Source organism: Cydia splendana, chromosome 2 (genome assembly GCF_910591565.1).
Source record: "Cydia splendana chromosome 2, ilCydSple1.2, whole genome shotgun sequence".
Lineage (NCBI taxonomy): Eukaryota > Metazoa > Arthropoda > Insecta > Lepidoptera > Tortricidae > Cydia > Cydia splendana.
Window position 1 is genome coordinate 28,791,437 of NC_085961.1, and position 24,706 is coordinate 28,816,142.

General features: G+C 43.4%; 1 pseudogene; it reads left to right on the forward strand.

Annotated features, from left to right (window-relative positions):
• LOC134801410 (uncharacterized) overlaps positions 1-24,704 on the forward strand; it is a 56,709-nt pseudogene extending 32,005 nt beyond the window's left edge.
• The last annotated feature ends 2 nt before the right edge of the window (positions 24,705-24,706 follow it).

The following is a 24,706-nucleotide window of genomic DNA, read 5'->3' on the forward strand; positions in this document are numbered from 1 at the left end:
AATTTCGTGTTATTACACTTACAATACATATGGTGCTACTTTACCGCCCTAGGGCGGGATTAAGGACAATACGTGCCTATATTGAAAATTTAAATATGTACTGTAAAGCGTTGTACAATACATACGCGGAAAGGTAATACGCAACTCGTGTCGATTTAAATTAAAATTAAATTTCAATTTATTGCCAGTCGTTGCGAATTTCCATCTTTTCGCTCTTGTATTATAATAAACTATTATGTTAACAGGGCGAAGGTACTTCAAATCACTTCGCCAGTGGGTGACGTTGACTTCGACCACCCGCGTCAGCTTTATATGCTAGTCGACAAGCATTTGGCCGCCGTGGAAACCTTTGCCAGGTAAATAATTACTCATAGTCCTTCTCTAGGGATGTAACGATACCGATACCGATATATCGGCCGATATATCGGCATCGTCGATTTAAATTCAGCCGATATCACAGTTTGAAAAGCACGCGAAACAATCGACGCTGCTAATAATTTGAATAAACTTTGTTTCCTTAACAAAAATCTACCAAAAGCGAACTATAATTATAATTACTGATTTGATTTACTTTTGCTTTAATTACTTGATGGTTACCTAAGTTAATGCTTTCTTTGATTTTGATTTCGCTTTTTTTTTATGGTTTTTTTTTTACAGTTTTTCACACTTCACAAAATCGAGTGTCCATTATACATAAGCATGTTTTTTGCATATTAAGTATATAGTTCCTTATTAATTTGATTTATTAACTAACTACTATGCCTTTGATATCGGTATCTGTATCGGTATCGCCGATTATTTACTTCAAAAATCGGTATCGGTGTCGTATCGGCAAAATCACGTATCGTTACATCCCTATCCTTCTCATTTCTCTAATAAAAAACAAAAGTATGGTCCCGTACGGAAGAAATCATGAAACTGGGCATATAATATTATAACGCGAAAGCTCGGTTTTCCTAGGATAGCGGTGCCGTCATATGGCGGCCGTCTCCATATAAAATAATATGGCTAAATAAGAATGAGTAGTATTTTGTATGGAGCCGGCCGCTATATGACGGCACCGCTTTCCTAGGAAACCAGAGCATTATAAAGCATAAAAAAAACAGAACTGGAAACAAAATATCAAGTGGGTGTTTCCCTTTTCCACTTTAGTGTGCCATTTTGCAGTTTTCCATTGAGAAATTACACAAAACTACTAATGAACAAAATATTGTCCATTGTTCGCTCCATAACGAGTGAGTAGTTTCAACGGGAGTACGTGTTGCTTGGTCCGCCAACGCGTTGAAGCGTTATTTCTGCCTATTTGAGTGTCCCACTGCTGGGCAAAGGCCACTCCCCTGGTTCGCCATAACTCCCGATTTTGTGCTTCCTCCGGCCAGTTGTAAAGGAAGGTGTCAATGTCGTCTCGCCATCTCCTCCTGGGTCTACCCCGCCCACGCTTCTTTACTGGCATCCTCTTGGTGGCTATGCTATTAGCTCGTCATTATGGAGCGAGAAATTGTGACGACCGGTCGTCTGGCGTCTGGCCTAGTGGGTAGTGACCCTGCCTGTGAAGCCGATGGTCCTAGGTTCGAATCCCAGTAAGGGCATTTATTTGTGTGATGACACAGATATTTGTTCCTGAGTCATGGTTGTTTTCTATGTATTTAAGTAAACACTTAAATACATAGAAAACAATCCAATATATCATAAATATCGTTGTCTGAGTACCCACAACACAAGCCTTCTTGAGCTTACTGTGGACGACTTAGTCAATCTGTGTAAGAATGTCCTAAAAAAAAAACAACGGGGTGCACTCCGGGAGTGCCGGCAGAAGTGAAAACTCAACGATATGTAACTCAAAATATTAATAACAGCGCCATCTAGTGCAAAATGTCTGCAGCACTATGTATAATTGAGGTTAACGCCATCTAGCGTTATTTCGTCGCATTACTTGAAATCCCTAAGCACATCACCGCGAGTACTACAGTTATATTAATACCAGTTTGAGTGAAACTCACTTGATGGCATTTAAATCAAAAAAAGAAAAACACAATGACATTGCCAGTCACACGTGACGTCACGCAAGCGCCCTGCCCCGTTAAACGAAACAGCAGGCTCAGGCATACATTTTCGCCGCGCGGTAGAAAGAAAGAGTTACGCGTTACGCTTTCTCGAGTTTATCATTTTTTCCCCACCTCAAAAAGTGCACACTGCTGCTAAAGAAGTTTTCATTTCAAATAAATGTCGAGTAATCTTCGACTCACGTATTCAACCCTTTAATTTTTCATACGTCTGTTGTTTTTTTTGATCCAGGCAGTGGTCTTCAGACGTGAATCGCGTCGCAACATTGGACACCAATCTGTGGCCGCTGGTCTCCAGTCTACGTTACCGGAAAACATTACCGTCTGTGCGCAAGACATGCCCCAACAAATGCGGGGTCGTCGTGCTAGAGCTACAGGTGAGGAGTCTGTCTGCCTGTCTGTTTCTGTGTCCCCCAGACAGTAGTCTTCAGACGTGAATCGCGTCGCAACATTGGCCACCAAGCTGTGGCCGCTGGTCTCCAGTCTACGTTACCGGAAAACACTACCGTCTGTGCGCAAGACATGCCCCAACAAATGCGGGGTCGTCGTGCTAGAGCTACAGGTGAGGATGTCCGTCTGTCAGTCTGTCTCTGTGTCCCCCAGACAGTGGTCTTCAGACGTGAATCGCATCGCAACATTGGACACCAACCTATGGCCGCTGGTCTCCAGTCTACGTTACCGGAAAACAAGTCTGTGCGCAAGACATGCCCCAACAAATGCGGGGTCGTCGTGCTAGAGCTACAGGTGAGGAGTCTGTCCGTCTGACATCTGTGTGTGTTCCCGTGGTCTACAGAGTTTGTTGGCGGAATAGCAAAGCAATAGGGTATTTGACTACTAGTCAAATCAGTTTCTTTTTTCGAACTGTCAAAACGATTTTGCTACTATGGACTTTATATGAAACACTAGCATGTGACGTCGCGAACAAATTACCTACTCTTTATAGTTTTATACGGATTCTAAAATATAAATTTTCTAATAAATAAAAAGTTTCTCTATTAATCTTCTGGTGCTTTATTTCTTACATGGCGTAAAATATATATATTTTTAAATACAGTCAAATACCCTATAGATGAAAGTAATTTCTAAGTAATTTTGAGCTACTGCCATAGACAGTAGACAAGATGGCGTCGGTCACTGCTGCAAAGGCGTGCGTTCAGCTTATGATAGGGCCGTGTCGTACGGCTGCGTTCGTGGCCCACAAATGGTCTCGCCGGAAGATCAGCGCTGGCTCTCGGGTCAGTATTATGCTGAGGCGAGCCCATTTCGTGGTAAACTTTAACGCTTACCAATTTTATTAATATTTGTAGTTTTTAGTTATACTCTTGTATGTAATCTTAGTTTTAAGTTTATCACGAATAAAATGCTTGATTCTGATTCTGATTCTAAGGCGGTATAATTAATTTGTTTCAGGGACGTTGTGAGTGGCCCATTTCAGAAAACGCCACTCGAGGACTGGCGGAAAACAGGTAACCTATTTTATTATGACTTTCGGGGATCATATTTAACAACTTACTATGGGACCAACCCCAAGATCGCGAAATAAAATTGTCTATATTGATTTTCCTTGATTTCGAGCGTAGGTGTCGTAGTATGTAGATATAGTTAAACGCCGAAAAAACACCCTGTTTAAATATGTTTTGTACTCCTACACTAGGTACTATACATATCTATACTCTGTATCTTTAGGTATTTAAATAAAAGTAAACAAAATCTACCCTCAAATGGCTCCTTAAGCCATTTGAGGGTAAAAGAAAACATTACACGGTAAAATAATGTACGTTAAAGTCAAAGGTCGTTCAGTGACAGATCCGGGCGGTTTTGTAATTGGTCGGTTAACCAATAAATGTTATAACTACCCGAAAATGTATTTTTTTTACTTTTATTTAAATACCTAAAGATACAGACTATAAACAGGGGGCAGTACAAAATGAACCTTATTTATATAGCATTATGATACAGGTCGAGTGCAAAAACAGCACTGCGCGAGTTGCTACGTGCACGTCCCAATGAAGCCAAGACAGTTGCCGCTTTAAACACTATTGCCAGGTACCGTACCATTCACTTTATTATCTTCCTAGCCTCCTAAGGCGCAGCCATACAAAATGAAAATCCAAAATTTGCCACTGAAATTTGAACCTACAGTGTAAGAAACAGAGTTGATTTTGCGTTGTTTGAAAATTGAACAAAACAATGCAAAAGCGACTCTGTTCCAATTGAATATGATTGAAATTTCATTGATTTGAAGAAGTACTATAGGTAGGACCTTGGGCCTTAGGAGGCTAGAACTTGTCCAGGCTTCCTGCCACGGCTCACTAACGGTGCCTGGGGCACTCTTTTTCTATGGTACGATGCCTACATGAGTAAAAAATGTATAGTGTAAATAACATTATTTGCGGTATTTGACGTCTGTCACTCACAACAGCAATACTACGTAAAATGTTTTGCACATCGAAATCACAAAGGAAAACAACTGCACTGCGAACGTTTACGTTCTACGTCTTTTTTTTTTTAATTTTAGGGTTGGCCGGACACCACCGTTATGAATCGGTAGTCGTCTAAGTAAATCGATATGAATTTTTCATTTTTCTTTTAATAAAAATAAGGAAAAGGTGGATAATTAACTGTAAATATGGATATATTTATCGTCACTTAACAGACAACAAATTTGACACAGAAATAACATAAATAAACTTTAAAATAGATCCCCAGTTAGTTTCAATTTTGACAATGGGTGCGACCTACTCGGTCGGTGTATTAAATACCGGTAGCTTGCGGGAAAACCATATAATTCTAGCTTTATTTAAATCTCAAATAAAAATTCATTTTACGTCACAATTCGATACCTCAGTCTACGTGCCATCCAATCGTAATCGCTTGCTGTGATAATCGATTTGCGTTAGTTACATCTCTATATACGTCAGTCATAATGTGTCAAATACCGTAAATAATGTTATTTACACTATAACTGTAGGCTGTACTCCTCATACCGAACAACATTTGTTCAGGGACCGTTAAAATAACTTTTGTTTTGATTTTTAATACACTTTAAAGTTTAATTATAAGACGCAATGTATTGAATTTTGTTATGTTTAAGGCAACGTCAATGATATTATGACGTTACATTGAAGATAATATAAAAATTTTACCTTCCAATAAAATTGATATTATGTTTCCTGAGACGTCCGAGGTGTTTATTGAGAGAGTTACGCCGCAGTCGGCCGATAGATGCCGCTAGCGTCTATGTAGTCGCTCCGCCTGACGCCGTGACGTAGATTCCGCTTCCCCACCTGCAAACAGAGCTGCACGCGCGCCTCGCTTCGCCGCCATTACATTGTTGAGGAGAAGTACCGTCGGTATAAAACGGGCTACCAGGAAGACATTACTTTCACCTCGGACGTCTCAGGAAACATAATATCAATTTTATTGGAAGGTAAAATTTTTATATTATGTGTTCCGTTCTACGTCCGAGGTGTTTATTGAGACCTGTTTATTATCTCCTGGTGGCGAATCAGCGGGCGCGCGAGCGATAGGGCTACACTTACTGGCTAGGAAAATAATACATACGCATAGTATTTGTAACATACATATGTAATCGCAGTAACTCAATATAATTATGTATTATAGGTAATTGGTAAATAATGTAACCCTAGGTTAGAATCAAACTTTAAATAAATTTGACAGAGACTTCTCAGTTGAGTTCGCGTCCGATCCGCGGATATCCCGGTGGTAGAAACGTCTAAAGGTAGATTCGTTTTGCCAATTAGCTTTAGCTAAAATATCATTGATTGGATATTTTTCCAGCCAGTTTAAGGATGATACCGCGGATCGAAAGCTACCCGGAGTTGATTCAATACCAGCCTCTGCTAAGAGACGTTTAAGCCAACCTCCAATCATCGTGGGCGAGGCAGGCTTGGATGGGGCTCTGGTTGATACAAATAAGTTAGAGCAGTGTTCCCTGACATTTTCTGTAATTTTAATAAGTTGACGTATCCAGAATACTGGGCTTATATTCTGTTCCGGTGCTTCTAGTAGAGTCCAATCAGACTGTTGATAAGACCCATTATCAGATTTAGAGCCGAATTTTGGACGCAAAGTAATAGATTGAAGGTTATCTATGTAATATTCCCCGCTAGAGTGTAGCAGGGTAAGGTCGTGGACCCTGCGACCCGATGCTAGTAGTAAAAGAGCGGCAGTTCTTCTAGATACGTCGTACAAGCTATTCAAGTCAGGACTAGTATTTTTAAGGTATTTTATTAGATGTCTCGCGTCCCAAACTGGTGGTTTAGGAGGCGGTGGTCTCGCTACCGATATTGCTTTTAAAATATTCTTAATCAGGGCGTTTGAGGAAAGCTTAGAGTCCGATAATGGTTCACACACAGCACTTATAACGGATTTATGAACTAGTATCGTCCGGTAAGCTAACTTATCTGTTAAAAATAGATGTGCGAGATACCTTGCTACATCATTGGGTGGAGGTACCTGGCAGTTGATCTGGTTTTTGGTACACCACGATGACCATTTTTTCCATATGGGTGTATAAGTTTTTATTGTAGAAGCACGCCAATGGGACATCAGTAGGTTTTTCTCCTGGTCCGACCAGCCCGGTGTCACAGCATCCCACCCGAAAGGAGCCAGGCCTCGATGCTTAAGTCGTTGACTTGTGGAGGAGGGCGGTTCGTCGATGTGTCTACTAGGACCGTCCGAAGATTGTGGACTTTCAATGGTCGCTTGACAGCTCTCTTCTTTAGGTCTGGTCTCCAGAAAGGTCTGTTCCACTTGGGTGCTATCACGATGAACAGGCCCGACGCGGTGTTGAGGTGATGTAGAACGCGAGGCAGGAGGCTGGGAGGTGGAAATATCCACGCCAGGTCGTAGTGCCAGTAGTTGCTGAATGCGTCGTGATAGCAGGCGTTCGAGTCGAGCGAATCGATTGAAACATACCGTGGCACGACGTGAGCGCTCTCGGAGGCGAAGAGGTCGATGGACGGGGTACCCCAGCGCGCGAAGATTTTCTCCGTGGCTTCTGGGCGCAGGTGCCATTCGGTTACGAAGTGTCCCCTTGACAGTCCGTCGGCCTCGGGGTTGTACCGACCTGGTAGGTAGTAAGGGGCCAGATTGACCCGTAGGCGGTCCGCTAGCGTTAGAAGTTTTCGCGTCAGCTGTAGGAGAGGAAGAGACTTCGTCCCGCCTTCGTTTTTTATGTATGCTACAACGGTCCGGTTGTCCGTCTGTAGCACCACCCGGGAATTCCTTAAGTTTTGGCTTTCTATTGACAGCGCAGCGAATACTGCGTATAGCTCTTTGAGGTTGCTGTGCCAATTCTTCTGTTGGTGGCTCCACGGACCGCATAACGGCTTTCCGTTGACGACTGCTCCCCACTGGTGGTCCGATGCGTCCGTGACTATAAAGTTCGTCGTTCTTACCTCCTCGTGAATGTGGGTCTGTTGAGTTGCGTTGTCGATCCACCATTGGAGATCCTGCCGAACTGCAGGCGGAAGACGAGGAGGGAGGTGACACGGGGCTTTCCGTAGCTGTCCGAGATATTGTTGGAGACTGCGACAGTGTAGCCTTCCTCTGTGGACCACGAAGTTCGCGAAGTTGAGACGGCCCAGGATACGTTGGGTCTTCTTCACCGTGAGCGACTCGGCAGCAAGACAGGCCTGCAGGTCGCGACGCAGAGCGCTTACTTTCTTTGCTGGCAGAGACCGGGAGTTGAATCGCGCGTTCCACGTGATGCCTAGGAACTCTATGATCTGAGTGGGTATCATGACGGACTTCTGGTAATTTATTTGCCAGCCCAAATTTATTAGGGTTGATTTGGCAATCAATACCTGCTCTAGAAGGGATTTCTTCGACTGGTTCGCTATTAGGAAATCGTCTAGGTAGACTACTACGCGAAGGCCACACGATCTCAGGAAGTGCGCTATCCAATTTGATAAGGTCGCGAATATTTTCGGAGCTACAGATATTCCGAACGGGAGACATGTCATCTGCATCAGCCGACCTTGATAGCTTATACGAAGGAAGCATCTGTGTTGATCTAGAATAGGGACATGGTAGTATGCTTGGCTCAAGTCGAATTTGGCTAACCAGTCTCCGGTTTGTAGAAAGTTGTGCATGTGACAATGATTGAATAGTCTGAAGTGGGACGTTCTCATATACTGGTTCAGGGATTTTAGATTGAAAATAGTTCTTACTTTTCCGTTGCTCTTCCGCAGCAGGAAGAGGGGTGAAATGTAGCTGGGGGTGAGCGGAGCATGCTCTAGGACCCCCTCCCGGGTCATGTTTTCTATCTCTTCTGTCATTTGAGGAGATTCCGGAGTGCGAAACTTGTGAAGGACATCTAGTGTAGGTAAAATCAACGGGGGTTTTTTGATAAATGGGATTCGTACCGATGAAATCAAATCTAGAATTATATTCGGAGCTTTTAATTTTCTCCAACTGTTTCGGAAGTGTTGCAAACAACCAGCTGAAAATTCTCGGAAGTCATCTCCTGCGACGAGTGTCGCGGCGTCTCGAGCTATCTCCTCCCGACCCCTTCCTTTTAGACCCGGAGTCTCGAGCTTTTTTATGCGCGGCGGGCTTTTTGTCCGATTTTTGTTTATTAGCAGTGCGGCGAAAGGCCTTGTCTTTGGGGGACGGAGCCTGAGCAGGGGAGCGCTGGCGAGCGAAGGAGTTATGCGAGGGTTGTTTTCCCACCTTATCGATGCCACCGATCTTCTGCACGTATGCTGACAGCTTCTCCGGATTGAAGATGTATTCGTATGTAGGAGGGATCTTGTCTATGTCTTCTTTTACGTATTTATCCTTGATCGATCGCAGTAAATCAAACCTTCGCTCCGCTATGGCTTCGGCTCGCTTCCCGGAGACTATTTGTAAGATATCGTGAGAGATTACCTTGTAATTTGATTCATTATCGAATAGGTCTTTGAGTTTATTATAGAGTGCGCCGGGCGATCCAGATTCCGGCGTGCCAGACCACTCGATTAAATTTTGTAGAGCCTCGTTGAGCGCTTCATTTTGCGCGATTACCGCATTGGAGAGCGCCGCGAAGCTTCGCTCCGATTGGGTCGCACGCGAGCCTCGCGAAGTCGAGGGACCCTCAAATCGACGCAGCTCCTCGTTGATCAACACCTCGGTGAAGCCCGGGGACGCTATGTACTTCTTCTGAGTGTCCGCGTAACGTACCGCTTTCCATTCTGGGCAGTCGAGGCGCGATAGAGCACAGCTCCTCGCGAGCCGTTCCGCATTCGCCTTGGCAACGAGGGGCTCCTTGATCGAGACCGAGAGATCAGCGATCTGCTCGTGTTGTGTCGCAGCTACCGGCACGGGCGCGCGCGCGCCAATCGGGACCACGCGGACCGGGAGCGCCGGCAGCGTGCCGCGCGGGACCGCGGCCGGCGGCGGCGCGGAGGACAGGATCAGCGTAGTCGCCGGCGTCGTCATGGTGGACGGTAGCATATAAGTCAGCGGCGGCGTAGCCGCGGACTGAGCGTGGGTGGTAGGTGGCGCCATCGTAGCGGTAGACACCGTCGCGGCTGGCGGTGCCGTCGTGGCGGCCGTCACCGTGGGAGGCGCCGGGCCCGGCGCGGCCGGCGTCGGCGGCGCCACGGGCGGGGGCGGTATTCCTTTACTAGACTCGAACACTTGGGTGGCTAAAATGTCATTGAGCTGGCTCACCAGTTGGCTCGAAAGGAATTCAAACCTCCTTTCCAGTCCCGAGGTCGTTGACCGCCGCGAAGCGCTGCTGGGAGCGCGGCTCCGCTCGCGCCGCCGCGCGGGCTCCGCCGCCCGCGTGCTGGAGCGCCAGCTCCGGCTGCGCGCACGTCGGTAGTCCTCCTCCGAGCTGGACCCCGAGCGCCGCGCTCGCTGCTGCCGGCGCGATGACCTCGAAGCGCGATCTCTCTCCTCGGACGCGGAGCGACTTGCGTTACCGCTCATCATGAAAATATTTAACTGTATTAGAAAACACTAGTTAAAAACTGGCGCATTTCCTACTTTAATCTCGGAAATGCGAGTAGATTTACGTAAAAACTGACTAACGGTAACAATTTAAGCAGTCATGGAAAATTTCGTAAAAAAAAAAAAGTGGGTAGATTTGAAAAACGTTGTTCAAAGTTTCCGTTCACAAGATCGCTAAAAGGACTAAAAGGAGCCTCTGGCGAAATAAAACATATTTAGAACGAACAGGTTTTGGATCGGAAATTTTTAACTAAATGTTTATAAAATTTAACGAATCCGAACGTTGTAGGCCACTTTAGATAAACGAATAACTTGAACGGAAGTTCTAATAACCACTATAGAGAGATAGAAATTAAATGAATTAACTTTTCACGTAACCATGCTGCAAAAAAATACCAACGAATTATACGGACCTTCGGCTAAGACGGTCGACGCAACAATGTAATGGCGGCGAAGCGAGGCGCGCGTGCAGCTCTGTTTGCAGGTGGGGAAGCGGAATCTACGTCACGGCGTCAGGCGGAGCGACTACATAGACGCTAGCGGCATCTATCGGCCGACTGCGGCGTAACTCTCTCAATAAACACCTCGGACGTAGAACGGAACACATAATATTTAGTATGTATGGAAAATAGGAAGTCTAAAATCTTCAATGTAATTTGAAAAAGTTATTGAACGAAAGTCTCACCGTTTGAGGAGTACAATCTATGTTTAAATAGGTGGTATTACTGCAATGTTCTGCCGCCAGAGTGCAGCACTAGCGCCTATAGCAAACCATAGAGTAACTTATACATACTGTTTTTTGACAAGTTTTCACAGACAATAAAATATGGCATTGATGCATCAAGGCGATTTGTTAACTAGGGCCTACCGGGAAACGTGAAAAACGAAATTTATTTGCCTCTTTATCGCTCGAATATGCAAGAGTGACAGAGAGGTTAGATATAGAAATTTTGATTTTCTTGTTTCGCGGTAGACCCCCAGGTTGTCATGGATTGTGGCAGTGGTGCCCCCTACGCAGAGTTTCGCGTAATATTCCCTATTATTTGCTCGTGTTACAGCCCACACCTGGTATATTTAGAGCATATCTCGGTCACTATCTATTTATTTGAATATATTTCTCACCTTCCTCTGTTCAGACGCATCAACACCCGCGAGACAGCCGTCAACGTGGCGCAGCGCGTGTGGGCCTGCGCGGGCGCCGTCGCCGACTGCTGCGCGGCGCACGAGGCTCTCACGGGCGTGCTAGAACTGCTGGCCGATGTAAATCTGTTTTGTATTTGGTTAACTTATTCTCGTTGCGTCCAATACCTTTTGAAGGTCGCCGTTGTCGGACTATATAGTTATTCCAAAACATACATATCCGTTTGCCGCTCATGCTTATAAAAAGGTCTACCATTTACGAGGTAAATTGTGTTATTCCAGAGATGGATCTGTTCGGACACCGGCGCACTAACAGTGCTAGTCCCACAATGGTGCGCGCACGCGTCGTCGCCGGCGCAACAGGCGCTGTGTCGCGCGGTGCTGAGCCGCGCGGGCGCGGGCGCGGGCGCGGGCGGGCACGCGCTGTACGCGGCGCTGCTGCGGGCGCTCTGCGGCGCGCAGCCCTGCGAGCCGCAGCGAGCGTTCAGCTACCTGTCCAAGGTGCATTATAAACTGCAATAATTCATCGTTTTATTCTATTCTGCTCTCTGTACTATTAAAGATAAAGGTTAATGGTATATCGAGCGGCAAATGTACTGGATGGATTAGAATTTGTGACATGGGATTTGAAACCAGAATTTTAGACACTACTGACAACCCTTTTAAGACAACACGACTGAAACGAATGATAATGAATAGAATCACATACACAGGTAAAAATGCGGAGATAAAAATTCGTAGATTCAAATAGCACTAACAGTTTCATGCCACTTTCCGACGTATTGTTGAAAAACGTAGCCTCTCATTACGATAAATCAATAATAATGTTATTTTTTACAGTTCGACTTGACACGATCAGTAGACGAGTCAGCGCGCAGTGAGATGTTGGAAGCGGTGATGAGTGCTGCGCAGCGCTGGGGCCGCGATCCCGATCCCGACTTACACGTACTTCTAGAGGTTAGTGATTCAAGCGTTTTATTTAATTTTAATTTCCCTAGCCCCTGCAGACTATTGTGCGGCCGAAAGACCTTGATACAACAAAAAAACTTACATTTTAATTTTGAATAATTTTACGGTTTAGACTCACTTGTTTTTACCCAACAAGTGAGTCTAAACTGTAAAATTATTCAATGTTAGTATGTCTCACAGCAGTTTAAATTCGATTACATTTTAATTGGTGCCGTGACCAGGATTTTATATGAAAATATAATATTGATTATTAGTTTGCACGTATTAGTATTCTTTTGTAAGATATCCGAGTACCCGACAAACTAATGCCCAATAATTGACACCCTGTTGCCACCTCTATTACAAATACTCGGTTTTCAAATATATAAGTCTAAGAGTAAACCACTGTTATTTATATTTCAGTTAATCGGCGTCCACATAATAAACCTCACAACGGCAGCACAGCTCCCTACAGTGGCCCTAAATGCAGCACGTGCGGCCGCAGCGGGACATTTACCGCCCATGAGCTTAGGGCAAGTTGCGCGAGCTTCCGCCGTGGCCAAACACGTGCCCTTTGACAAGGTCAGTGACATAGACACCTCATAATAAACGCACCCAAAGTTAAGGGCTAAAATACCTAATATTCTGAATGAAAATTTATCCGTCTTTCCTATTAACTTGCATGGCAATATCATTACTCATATGCATTGTTAACTTATGTCCACAAGAATATCAATTTAAAACCTATTTATTTACATGTCATTTTATACTTTTTTTCATATAGCTGGGTTACCTACTACGTGAGCTGGGCGTGCTATGGTGGCGCGCGCGCGCCAATCTCCAAACCTCAAGCGCAACGTACCACGCGTCGTACGCCGAGCACGTTGCGGCGTTGCAGCACGCGTTGCAGCGCGCGTTCGTCGCACAGGGTGTTGCGCTCAGCTACGCACCCGAGAGAGGTGAGTTGTGTTACTACAAAACCTGTGTGGAAAAACTGCCTCCGACAATTCGCGCACGCGTTCTTGTACGTTGAAATGTGTGCCATCTTATGGCCTACATCGCAAACTTTGATTCGCGCCAATAAACAGAGAGCTCATATGCTGCCCCTCAAAATATTTTTTCGTCTATTATTTGTGATTCTGTGATGTTAAATGGTTAGCATATTCTTGTGAGCATATTTTGGCTCCCTCTTTCTTCGAAACAGGAACTCCTACTATAAGTATGTATGTATGTAAAATTGTGTTTATACGGGAATATTCCATATGGGATGTTAACAACAAACATAAAAACATGCTATCTGCTAAAAATAAAAGCCCTTTCAATTCTTATTTATGTATTGCCCAACAGTGGCCGTCTACGCGTGGTCAGCCCTACAAGAATCTTGGTCGGCGTGGGTGTCCCCGCACCCCTCCCTGCCCCCGCTGCTGACCGGCGAGCCTTACGCCACCATGCTCAAACACTTCGTCGACAACATACACCAGTGTATGTTGGACTGCCCAGGTCTGTACTGCACTAAGGGCACAGAATAAATAATAGTACGCGTACGCGTCTGTTACGATCAGGACAGATATGGCCGCTAGGTGGCGACAGCGCCACGCGCAGCTTATGGCTAGCCACCAAAATTAGTGTGGAACGGATGTACTTTTAGCTACCTGTAGCAAAGCGACGAAATCGCGGAGTGAGCCACGCCTGCTAAGGGTCGGTTGCACCAAACCGTCTGTAACTCTTATAGCGTTCGCTAAATTTCATTGTAGTTTCATAGTTGACTGCTGAGTGACGTTGATCAGTGCACTGAATCTGGTTGGTGCAACTGGCCCTTACAGTGATATGTTCATTGTTCATGATCAAGGTACAAGATTCCCCAGCTCAATGAACGCGCGGAGTTTTAGGACCTCGATACGGCAGAAAAAACCTAGAGTATAATTGGTGCCGTGACCACGATTTTATATAAATATGTTATGTGAACTTATTTATGCTTTAGAATGTTTTGATACACTTTTTGTCATCATACTAAAACAATTCGTTGACAACATACATCGGTACGCTGCCCAGGTTTGTCTCTCAGTGGCCTGTATTAGTCCTACAAGAGTCGAGGGTCAATTTAATAGTTATTTGTACAACAAGACATCAAAGTTTGATATTACTTCGAGTGCTTATTTTGAGTCCCGTGCAAGCGAAAGTTGAGCGTAGTAAGGGACTCAAAAGCGCACGTGATGTAAATAACTTTGATCTCGTGTAGTACACAAAAAATTTCACATGAGCAGTGAGAACATACCTATTAGACAACTTGAAAAATGTAATCCTTCTTCATCACTTAATACCTGCACTCATGTTTTCTTAAGATATACAAACAATTAAGTTTAATTACCGCAATCGAACACAAAAACAAAACGTAATAATACATTTCAGTAAAATAATAATATATGGAAATAACGAACATCAACTGACACTTCAATCTACAACTTTTTTTTGTAAAAAAAAACTTTGTAAGATACGGTCCGAATTGCGGATACGTACTATTTGTCAACTATGGTAGAAATTCTTAAAAGAAAAAATAATTAATTTTGCGTGATGATCTGTGTATTTTTGAATTCATTAATACCATAATATTTGATAATATAATGTACAATAAAATACCTAAAATATAGTATTTTATCGGTTCTTACCAAATCTTAAACTTTATTTTAATTATTTAATTATTAAGAATTCATACTCGTAACTACGTGGTTTGGAACGGTGCGGTCTGAAGTTTTCGGGGGTCTATTATAATTCTCAATATACCGTTGTATGTCGTTTTAACTTTTTTTTGTCTGTTTCTTTTTGCTAACAGTGTGAAAGGGACAGAGATAATAGAACCCAAGTATTTCGAACTTGTATTAGACCCCGCATGTTGAAATGACATTTGACTATAAAAGTCACTTGAATGTCATTTTGTCTCACTCAGTGAGCAAAATCGCATTTTGCTCACTGTTTTTAAGAAGCAAAGTACCCTTGTTCGACCTGCTGAGGTGAAAAGAAAATTTCACGTTTTTCTATCCTATTCTATTCTAAAAAAATAGATTCAACATTGTTCCACGTTCAATTCACTCCATTTAAGAATGTCATTTTCATCCCAGGTTGCGAAGAGCACCTCCTAAGCCAAGTGTGGGAGTGGACGATTCAGGTCTACCTGAATGTGACCGGTGCACCGGCGGCTGCCAGAGATAGCCGAGTCCAGGTCAGTTTCAACACAATGTAAACTCAAATCAACCGCCGATTGTGATTGGTGCAATCGACGAACTGATTGACTTTAACTGTGAAACTTTCTCTAGAATATAAATTTGATTCATTGCTATCCAGAATCACACGTTCCCGTTCTGGCTCTTTCGTGTTGTTTCACTTACTGCTCAAAGCAGCTTCTTTGGTTTCGGCCTTAGAGGATATAACAAATTAACCAAACGGAGTAGCCATTAACAGACGTTCCCCTCTGTTGAAAATAGGCGGCCAATGGTATGGCCATTGTATGGACTGACGTTTATCTGACATGGCTATTTTTACTTTACGTATACATTTGACGTGCCCCTCCCCCGCAAAAATCGGCTGACTGTTTTGTACAGAAAACTACAGACGTCTGGTTATATACTCCTAGGGTATCGGCATTTTTGAGGACTTTTTACACAGTTAACCTTTTAACCATTTGACATTCCTTTCTAGTCTTCGTAGTTCGATTTAGAACCGTAATTCTTATAGTAGAGATGCGTTTTTGTTTTAAAGATGATGGCAAATATGTTGCCGCTACGGACTAAAGGGTTAATTGAGGTTTTAAACCTTATTACAAGGAGATAGGGGCTACCAATGGTCAGTTAAGTGTTGTTGTTGGTACAGTGTTTGTGTTGCAGTTGGCGGAGCTACTGGCCCAGCTGGGCAAGTTGCCCTGGAGTGAGCACCAGTGGCCCGGCGCTAATTGTCTTCCCGCTGCGCTGCAGGTTAGTGTCAATGCTTTTCTACTACACCATTATATTATCTTTTTCGTACAATAAAGTGTTTATTACTTAATTTTGATCCGAGGGCCTAAGCTACGCTTCAGGCTCTAAGATTTAGGTTAAAAACAAGAGTCGTGGACTGTAGTTTGGAGACGCCTAATGAAGATAGCTAGGATTAATTTCTATAAAAATTCCTTAAGGCACAACATAACTTTTCATCCCAGAAATTATGCCCTATATTACTGCAATGTTCTGCCGCCAGAGTTCAGCACTAATTTGTTTAGTAAACCATAGAGTAATTTATACATACTAGGTCTTAAACAGTTTTTTGACAAGTTTTCACTATAACATTGATGCATCAAGGCGGTTTGTTTACAGGTGGCCTGCCGCGAGACGCGAAAATCGATTTTTTTTATCTGCCTCTATCGATCGAATAAGCAAGAGTGATATAGAGTCAGAAACCGAACTTTCGACTGTCGTGTTTCACGGTAGGCCATGTGATTGGCCTAGTGACGCCCTCTACGCAGAGTTTTGCGTAATATTCCCTATTGGTTAAATTAGGGGTGGAAATTTGTATGGACTTCTACGCGTACGCGATATTGGGTCAGGGTGGTATTCCATCTGAATATCTTGGTCAAATGTCTGTGCGTCTCACTCTCTCACTAAGCGAAATGTGAGATGCAAGACACATTGGACAAAGAAATTGGACAGGTGGAATACCACCCACATCAAAGAAAAGAAACGTTATTTTTAAGTTTAAAATTTCAAGGTTATATTATGGTTAGCACAGCTGGCTGTTGACACTATTTATGGGAGTTAAAATGCCCGAAGAAAATGAAATAAAACATTCAACTCGCAGATAAGCACAAGTACCGACTTGGAGATCCAGACCTGGTTAGCCGACACACTTCGCGGTATAGAAGCCAGTACCTGGTTACGCGGCGCTCAAGACTGTGATATCGCTCCGCATCTAGCCGCGTTGCTGCAACTGTTCGCCGGACCGTTGCGGCTACGGACTGAGGTGCGTTCAGAATTGTTTGATACACTTCGCGGTGTAGAAGCCAGTACCTGGTTACGCGGCGCTCAAGATTGTGATATCGCTCCGCGACTAGCTCCGCTGCTGCAACTGTTCGCCGGACCGTTGCGGCTGCGGACTGAGGTGTGTACCGATACCGAATAGCTTGCTACACTACGCGGCGTCGAAGCCAGCAGCTGGTTACGCGGCGCTCAAGATTGTGATATCGCTCCGCGACTAGCTCCGCTGCTGCAACTGTTCTCCGGACCGTTGCGGCTGCGGACTGAGGTGTGTACCGATACCGAATAGCTTGCTACACTACGCGGCGTCGAAGCCAGCAGCTGGTTACGCGGCGCTCAAGACTGCTATATCGCGCCGCGTTGCTTCAACTGTTCGCAGTCGCAACCGTTGCGGCTGCGGACTGAGGTATGCTAAGTATGCCGATCATCATAACGTTTATCTATTTTTTTAAGTCCTAGAATACTGAAATTTGGTATGCCACCTGGAACTTACGCAAGGGAAAATTCAAGAAACCTGCAACTTTTTCCTTCCGATCTCTTGAAATTATGTAAATTATCTTATGTGTTATCTAAAACTAATACTCTTTCTATTGTGTATGTAACAAAGACTGTCGTTACCATCGTCATGGTCCTTTGAACCGGATTTTACTTATCCAGCTTCAAATTATCAGAGACACAGAATAAGTAATAGTAGTACCGTACAGAAAGGACACTTCCTACAAAACCGAAATTTGACAGCGATTCAGGGACGAATCATGCTATCCCATTCCTATTTATGGCACTATCCCTTTCGGCTATTTAGGGTTGTCAAAATTCAAGTCATTATCTTATCTGCAGTCGTGCACGCAAAGGGACGTCAAGTTGTGTCAACCCTAATAATTGCTCGGAGCAATGCTGAGCCGAACGGAGCCGAGTTTGCCCGAAGTCAGGAGTGTCTCCCCACTGTCGGAGATACGCCCTTATCACGCAATTATCACGGGTCAAACTTTACTATTCGCAGACGTTAGAGCAGGCGGTACACCTGCCGTGGCAGCGGCTGCCTGAAATGGCGTTGGATCAGGCGCTGCAGCGGTTCTTCGTCGATCACCACAACCCCCAGCATCCGTACCACGACACGCCACAGTTTAGGTAAGTATTATACCTATCAAATACGATTTAAATTATAATGATAATGTTTTGTTTTATATTTATTCATTACGTTTTATCTCAACGGTACACAGACCGTGCATGACCTGTAGGGGGCACCACAGGAAACCCCTACCCCTATTTATTGGCGAGAAACATATCAGGTTTATTTATTTAATTATTTTAAACTTTATTGCACAATGGCGGACTTAATGGCTTATCGGTTATTCCAACGCGCATTTTCCTTATAGTCATTATCCAGTCCCGATGTCCTTTTAAAAGTACAAAATCAGATCAAATTTTGAAGTATAATGGAATAAAGGAAGGTTCCAAATTGAAAACTGAAAAATACTCTGGGACTGAGGCGGTTTAAGTCAGCAAAATTGAGTGGTATAATTAATTGTGCACAATTGTATGTTTTGACAGGGTAATATTAGCAGCTAGCGGTCTAGAGCCAGCGTGCGCGTACGCGCGGTCGCGGCGAGCGTGCGCCGTCTCGCAGTGGACGCGCGCCGCCGGCGCCCCCGCGCTCGCCGGCCGTGTCGGCTCGCAGGCGCGGGAGCTGCTGCTCCTGCTCGCTGCACTCGGTACAGTACACTCTATGCACAGTCAGCAGCAGAAGTTGCTAAGCGGGCGAGGTGTTCAAAATTACATTGACACGCTCATATTCTCTTAACAATAAAGGCGCGTCAAGATCATTTTGAGCAACTCGCCCGCTTAGCAACTTTTGCTGGTGACTGTACAGAATGCCTACCCTATATCTATCATAAGATTCATAAAGACTAGCGTATCGTATCATTAGGCTAGCTTTTTTGAAGATAACGGTCGTAAAGAGCTCGATACACGGCGAGATGAGCTCAAGGCAAGACACAATAACGACTAATAATAAGTTTTTGGCAAAAATTTCATTTTTGGTACAAGCTTTTATCGCTGACTACTTTTCTTACGACAGACAACTAATACTCATCGAGACAATTCTAAAAACCCCTAACACGATTAGGTTGCGTTGTTTCCTCACAGAGTTCCTATGGCCACCTCCTGTCTCCATCATCAGATCAGTTCGACAGTACCATATTATTATATTGTCATCAGAACTACATACAGCTGCCAATCTTCATGACGCGATCCTTGGAAGATGCTTAAATTAGTTACCTTAGATTCCATTACATAGTTATGTACATACAGGTCGACCTAATAAAAGCTTGTTAAAACGGGTATTTCTTATTATCGATCAAGTGATCTGTTTGGATTACTTTTTCTAGACACTTTCCTAGCTAATATTTTTGACTGGTTGACAGGCGGGACCGATTTCCAGCCATTGGTTCTTTCATGTCGTTTACATTATCCGTATGTATTTTATTAAAATTTTACTATTTTCTGTCGTTTAGAACCGTATGTGGAGGAAGGCAGTGACGAGCTAGAAGAACTCTTGTCCCGAGCGGTGGTGATCATGTGCATGGAACCAGCCGCTGGCGAGGCTCTGCCGGTAATATTTAATAATAACGATGTAATTAGGGTAGAAACAGGACCCTATTACTAAGACTCCGCTGTCCGTCCGTCTGTCTGTCACCAGCCTGTAACTCATGAACTGTGATAGCTAGACAATTGAAATTTTCACAGATGATGTATTTCTGTTGCCGCTATAACAACAAATACTAAAAACAAAACAAAATTAATATTTAAGTGGGACTCTTATACAATAAACGTGACTTTTTTGACGTTTTTTGCGTAATGGTAGGGAACCCTTCGTGCGCGAGTCCGACTCGCACTTGGCCGGTTTCTTTAATATGCTTCGATATTTTAACTCATGTTATTCTTTTCTGCTATTTTTTTCCTTGTATTGAACACTAGCACTAGCTTTTACCCGCGACTTCGTCTGCGTGCAATCAGTAATTTCTGTAGTTTATTTTTTATCCAATCTGCTAAAGCAGTGTAATTGATTCCCTATACCAATTTCCACCCCCATAAAGGGTGATTTCTGACATAAAAACTACCCTACATCCTTCCCCGGGACTCAAACTATCTCATTACCAAATAAATTTCAACTAAATCGGTTCAGCTGTTTAAGCGTGAGGAGGTAAGATACAGACCGACACACTTTCGCATTTATAATATTTCACACTTTCGCATTTTTCCTTTAAAATAAAATTTTATAATATTAGTAGTACATAGTAGTAATCACTTTAGAGCGCTGGTGGCCTAGCGGTAAGAGCGTGCGACTTTCAATCCGGAGGTCGCGGGTTCAAACCCGTTCAAATGGTACTCGTACCAATGAGTTTTGCGGAACTTATGTACGAAATATCTTTTGATATTTACCAGTCGCTTTTCGGTGAAGGAAAACATCGTGAGGAAACCGGACTAATCCCAATAAGGCCTAGTTTCCCCTCTGGGTTGGAAGGTCAGATGGCAGTCGCTTTCGTAAAAACTAGTGCCTACGTCAAATCATGGGACCAGTTGTCAAGCGGACCCCACAGGCTCCCATGAGCCGTGGCAAAATGCCGGGATAACGCAAGGAAGAAAACACAGGTTAAATATTATAGGTTGTATGTATATAGAACATTTATCATTGCACGTAGGTGTGGGTAAAATGGGTCGCCAGCGCCACGCCGCGGATGCTCAGAGCTACGTTGTCGGCGGCACGAGCTCTCACCACATTGGATTACTTCGGGTCGATCGCCGACGCCGCCGCTGCTGCGTTCATGACTGGTATGTCCTTGCATCTTAAACTGAAATAAATAAATATTAAGAAAAAGTGGCCAAGGCCTCCAGTGCTCCAGGCTGGAATCGAATCAGCGTCCTCTGCCATCACGGCAGGTGCCTGAGCTATCCGGCCTAGCTCGGTCATGGCGACATAGGTAGAATTTTTCCAAGTATATGCAGTTTGCTATAAAGTAAAGACATCATTTGCATACATTATTTAACTTTCAATTGACGATTTCTATTAATGATTGTCACTTTGGCTGGGTTTTTCTAGTTATGATAGTTCAGTATCATATCAATAATTAATTTTAGCAGGCGGCACATGGCTTGAAATATCTGCCCGCTGGCGCGGCTGCGCTTGGGCGGAGCCCGGCCCACTCCTCCAGCGCGGGCGGTTGCATGCTGCCTACGCGCTCGCTCAGACTTCGCCTTTTAGCCCCACTGACCTGGCTTCTGTCACTCATTTGTAAGTACTTTTCAGAATATACAGACAATATCACAAATCAAAAAATGTGAAAATCGACAGGAACTTTTTCCTTTTTTTGTTCTTTTTCTCTATTCCGGACTTGATTTATACAAGTGCTAGGTTGATTTTAGGTGTACCGTTTCGAAATAATTTGTTTATTTGTAAAATCGCTAACTATGCACCTTTTCAGCGCCACCAAAGAGCTGATAATATCAGTATGGATCTGCGCACTATGCCGAGCGGCGCTGAGTTCTGGCGCTGACACTGAAGCGGTACGTGCGCAACTCTCGCGGTGGGCGGAGCCGCCGCGCATGGCTCTCCTGCGGGTCCTGTCTAACGCCGATGAACCTACCAACAAGTTAGTCTAACTATACATAATCAATTATTATTTTCTACTTCGTTACACTGTTGACAGTCTTGACAGAGTGGTCGTAGCTATTATGTAGACTTTTGAGCGACTCGTTTGACCATTCAATAATTGTAGTCGAATTTAAACTGTGGTGAGATATACTAACATTGAATAATTTTACGGTTTAGACTCTCACTTCAATCAATCATTTTAGTCCTCATACAAAACAGGTGCTAGTCGTCGAGTTGCGAAAACTTGCCCATCGTAACAAAATACACTAGTACCCGTACCATGAGTCACTGACAGTGTCCTACTGACATATACGCCAACGTCTACGTAATTTACTTTCTATACATCTCGCTCGCACTAATATGTCAGTACGTTACGTTTACGCTAGCGTTTATGTCAGTGCCAAACTGGTGGTAGCCACATAGGTCCGTGTCGAGCGGCGCAGAGTTCTAACGGTAATATTACTCGTAGTAAGTACCTAGTATTACGAACTCAACTCGTGGGCCTGTTGCTAAGATCTGTGTGGAGCGGTGATGAAATTATCCTATGAGAGAGACATTACTAAGCCTGGGTGGGTTATGTTGCTCGGTGAATTCTTCAAATTTGCTGTACACTTATAATTGTTTGTTTGTTATTTATATAATGTTTATATAGTAATAAATGTAGTATATTTTTATTTCTTATATTTGTAGTATATGTATTTTATTTTTATTATTTGTTTTATTTTCGCACCACCCGTTAACCTGAATTTGTTTCGCCTTCTCACTATCTGAAGGTTGTCTGGAAGAGATCGCTGTTTAGCGATAAGTCCGCCTGTTGTTACCTACATATTTGTACCTGTTCATACTTTTGTACCATTTCTTTTGTAGTGTGCAATAAAGCATTTTATTATTATTATTATTGTTATTTCGTCAGCAGACATCTCTGCTAAGTAAAGTCAACTGAAAACCGCCGTGTCGCCGAAATATTTTTTAGCTTGTAAGATTACTATTGTATGTATGTTAGTTTGTAAGGTATGTATCTATGGGCCTCAGTTGCCTGTAAATGACATTTAATTAATTTAATTTAATTTAAAATCGCCTACTTCAATCTTTAACATTCTTTTCACATTTAAAATTACGTTTTTTCTTTCAGACACCGCCTCCTCTGCAGGCTAGCGCTCTGCCTCGTCACGCCCAACTCGGACCCCACGAACCTCCTCCGCGCCCAAGAAGCCTGCCCCACCGTCTCTCAAGCAGACCTCATGTCCTGGGCCAAGACACCGAGCATAAAATATATGGCGAAGTGTGCTGCGGCCCTGTTTCCTGGCTTAGACAATTATTTTGCTGAAGAACTGAGACTGGCTGGTGAATTGTAACATATCCATAGATTAACAAGTAAATCTCTAGGGTATTTTAAATATTTTTAGTGCAAACTTTAAAACTGGATTTTCAGCCTTCTTTATTTTATTGTCTTATTTCGTTAGGCGAGTGCACAGACCCCACGTGGAAATCGCCGCGCAAAGCAACTTACTCGCGAGGCAACTCGTTCTGTGTGGAACTGCCTATTCAAAGATCTTTTTTTTAACTGACATTTAGAGAGTGTTAATAACGTTTATTTTTGACACATATACATGACTACAATCGCAATTTTTAAAAGGAAACGGTTACAAGCTTATTTAGCAATAAACTTAGATCACCTTCGCAAATTCGGCAAAATGCCTCTAGAGATTTCGCAAAAAATTCCGTAATATTAGTTCTTTTTGTATTTTTATAGTGAATATGTATATCCTATATGTTGACATTGTAATATTGTACTGTAATTTTGATATATTTTATTAAGTCAAAAGCTTTATTATTGTAATTTTGTATTGTGATTTGTTATTGTGTCATATAACTGACTAAAGCTAATTATAATATATTATTGCTGCTTAGCATATAGCCCATGACAATTTGTGTACGTACATTGAAAGTAGTAAATCTGCAAGTTACCTACACTTTTCAGAGAAGTACCACTACCACCAGTTTTGACATTGACATATTCACTCACGCCTAAGTAACTTACTTTCTATGCATCTCGCTCGTACTCGCATATTAGTGCAAGTGAGATGTATAGAAAGTAATTTATGTAGACGCGAGCTAATATATATGTCAATGTCTAAACTGGATGGTAGCCGTACAGGCTTAGCACAGGAACGCCGTGACAGTATTTCTACACACAGATTATATCTACGAGACAGTATTTTATAACTGTACTAGCGACCCGCCCCGGCTTCGCACGGGTCACACAAAACCTTAACAAATTATACACTTAAACCTTCCTCAAGAATCACGCTATTGATAGTGAAAACCGCATGGAAATCCGTTCAGTAGTTTTTGAGTTTCACGCGAACATACATACACACAAACACACAGACGCGGGGGACTTTGTTTTATAAGGTCTAGTGATTAATTAACCCATTAGCGCCCACTGTACCCACTTGGGTACACCTGGGTTACGGCGTTTGATTCGATTAACAGTATTAGAAAAATGCTGGGTTCCCAAAAGTAGATGTAGGCGCTAATGGGTTAATTTGAGAGGGATAGATTACCCCTAATATACTTACTATACTCTTTGGGTTACCCTCTCTCGCGGGCGAGATACTGTCGCGGCGCTCATGTACTAAGCCGATCTTAGAGGATATAACCAAACGGAATAGCCATTAACAGGCGTTCCCCTCTGTCGAAAATAGGCGGTCATACACATTGTATGGACTGATGTTTATCTGACATGGCTATTTTTACGTTACGTATACATTGGACGTGCCCCTCTCCCGCAAAAATCGGCAGACTGTTTTGTACCGAAAATTACAGACCCATTGGTTATATCCGGTTATATCCTATAAGAAGTCGATTGAAAATAACCGGGTATTACGCCTTATCAATAAGGTATTATGAACTTTTAATTAACAGTGTAGACATGACGTAAT